The sequence below is a fragment of the Otolemur garnettii genome, unplaced genomic scaffold (assembly GCF_000181295.1).
Source record: "Otolemur garnettii isolate 467f Iridium unplaced genomic scaffold, OtoGar3 scaffold00026, whole genome shotgun sequence".
Lineage (NCBI taxonomy): Eukaryota > Metazoa > Chordata > Mammalia > Primates > Galagidae > Otolemur > Otolemur garnettii.
In genome coordinates this window covers 20,778,275-20,780,447 of record NW_003852421.1, presented here as the reverse complement: position 1 = coordinate 20,780,447, position 2,173 = coordinate 20,778,275, and the positions used below count along the sequence as shown (strand labels likewise).

At 41.3% G+C, this 2,173-nt stretch overlaps 1 pseudogene; it reads right to left on the bottom strand.

Annotated features, from left to right (window-relative positions):
- Nucleotides 1–551: 551 nt before the first annotated feature.
- On the bottom strand, nt 552–865 carry LOC105886836 (annotated as a pseudogene).
- Nucleotides 866–2,173: the final 1,308 nt, after the last annotated feature.

The window sequence follows — 2,173 nt, the reverse complement described above, 5'->3', positions numbered from 1 at the left end:
TCAATAAATAAAAGGCAGCATTTTAGTACATCCAGGGAAATTAGATTGGCATAATAAAATTCAAAAGTACAAAGTAAATATTGCTACCTTCTCTCCAGCCCTCACCTTTAATAGGCTAGTGAACACCAATTAAAACATCAGTGAGTCTTGCTTGGTTCTGAGACAGTGAGGGGATTTCCCCAGTATTTAAATATATTCACATACTCAGTTATATAAATATTAATATAAAACCAGTCTTCCATAGGCTTTGGGATGGGAACTGACTACCTTTGTGAAAAGGTAAACATCACTGATTAAACCTGAACATATCTTTAGAAATGGAGAACAGTGATAGCATTTACTGAACTGGAATCACTATCAAAATCCAAAAAACCGATCATATTCCTTAACCACAAGCCAGTCTTAGTTAAATCAGGACTGTCCAACAAAAATATTTTGTCACTCATTCATGATCTGAATTCTGGTAAATGAGACCAATTCAATTATGGTACACATTTTTAAAAAGCCATGAGATATTTCTCTGTTGTAATAAATAAGGCAATGGCCAACTATTACTCATTTGTAGCTTTTTTGAGATACGCTATCGAGTCTGCCCTTTCTCCCTTCTTCTTAATGCTGGTGAAGATCATTTTTGTTCCAGGGATGTACTTGGGATTCTCCAAATACTCCATCAGTGTATCCTCTCCCCAGGTTATGCCTTTGTTCTTATTGGCGTCTGTGTAAGAGAAACCAGCAGCCTGGCCTGTCTTCCTCCCAAAGAGACTGTGGAGATTTGGCCCAGTCTTATGCTTGCCTCTTTTTCCACAGTATGGCACTGGGCACACTTCTGAACACAAATCTTCTTGCCTTTCTCAATATCACCCATATTTAATTTGTTCTTTGGTTGCTGACAGTACCAAAGTTCCAAGCTGGAAGCCGGACATCATGCTCTCTCCATTGTGTGGTTTTCATAGTAGGTATATACAGAAAGAATATAAACAGAGAGGAATACATTTCAAGCCAAATCTTAGATATTGGCAAATCAATCCCACATAGTTTCAATCATAGGGTCTTTACTAAATGGAAATAGTTTTCCAGGAGATGGAGGTGGGGAACAAGGGCAAGAAGCAGCAGGCCACATATGCGGGCACAAATGATTAGACAAAGGCACGTATATAAAAAAAAATCCCACTTTTTTGAGACAGAGTCTATTTTGTCACCCTTGGTGGAATGCCATGGCCTCATAGCTCACAGCAACCTCAAACTGCTGGGCTCAAGTAATCGTCTTGTCTCAGCCTCCCAAGTAGCTGAGACCACAGCTGTGCAAGCCACTACGCCAGACTAGTTTTTCTAATTTTAGTAGAGATGGGTGTCTTGCTCTTATTCAGGCTGGTCTCAAACTCCTGAGCTCAAGCAATGCACCCTCCTCAGCCTCCCAGAGTGCTGGCACCACAGACCTGAACTATTGCCTTTCCATGCCAGGAGCAGGCCTTCTTTCCATTGCCAGGCCTATTGATAAATTTTTTATTTTGGACTAATTTCAGATTTGAAATCACAAAACAAGTACAGAGAGTTCTCATATACCTCTGATCCAGTTTCCCCCATTGTCTACATCTTACATTACCATGGAATATTTGTCAAAGCTAAAAAATTGACATTGGTATATTATTATTTTTAAGGAATTTATTTCTTTTCATGTAAAAGCATTAAATACACATTTGTCTGAGGTTTCCTGTATTTGGGGTGCAGGCTAGTGGTTTTCAAAAGCATAGGAAAAGACTTTCTAAGGGTTGTTAGATGTTCCTGTTACCTCTGTGTTAAAGAACAAACCCTGTAGCGAGCCCTGCCCCCCAGGATTTGAAGTAGTTCTTTTCCAAACATTCCAGTTCTGTACCTGTAGGAGTTGGGGGAGTTTCCATCCTGAAAGATGGTGGGATGTGAGAGACTTTTCTGCAGGACTCTGCTCATGGATTTTCCTGGGGGGCTGGGTTAAGATCTGGGGGATAGAGGTTTTAGGAGTTACCATTTGGGCACTGGTGGGGTAGTCCACTTTCTTCTACCTATTTTGGAGGGTCCCAGGCTTGGCTAAAGGGGGCAGGTGTCATCTGGTCCTCAAAGGCCTGCTGTGGGTGGATGGAACTCCTGGGACAGGATCCTGGATGGAGGCTCCCTTATCCTAATCTCTTTTAGAAGG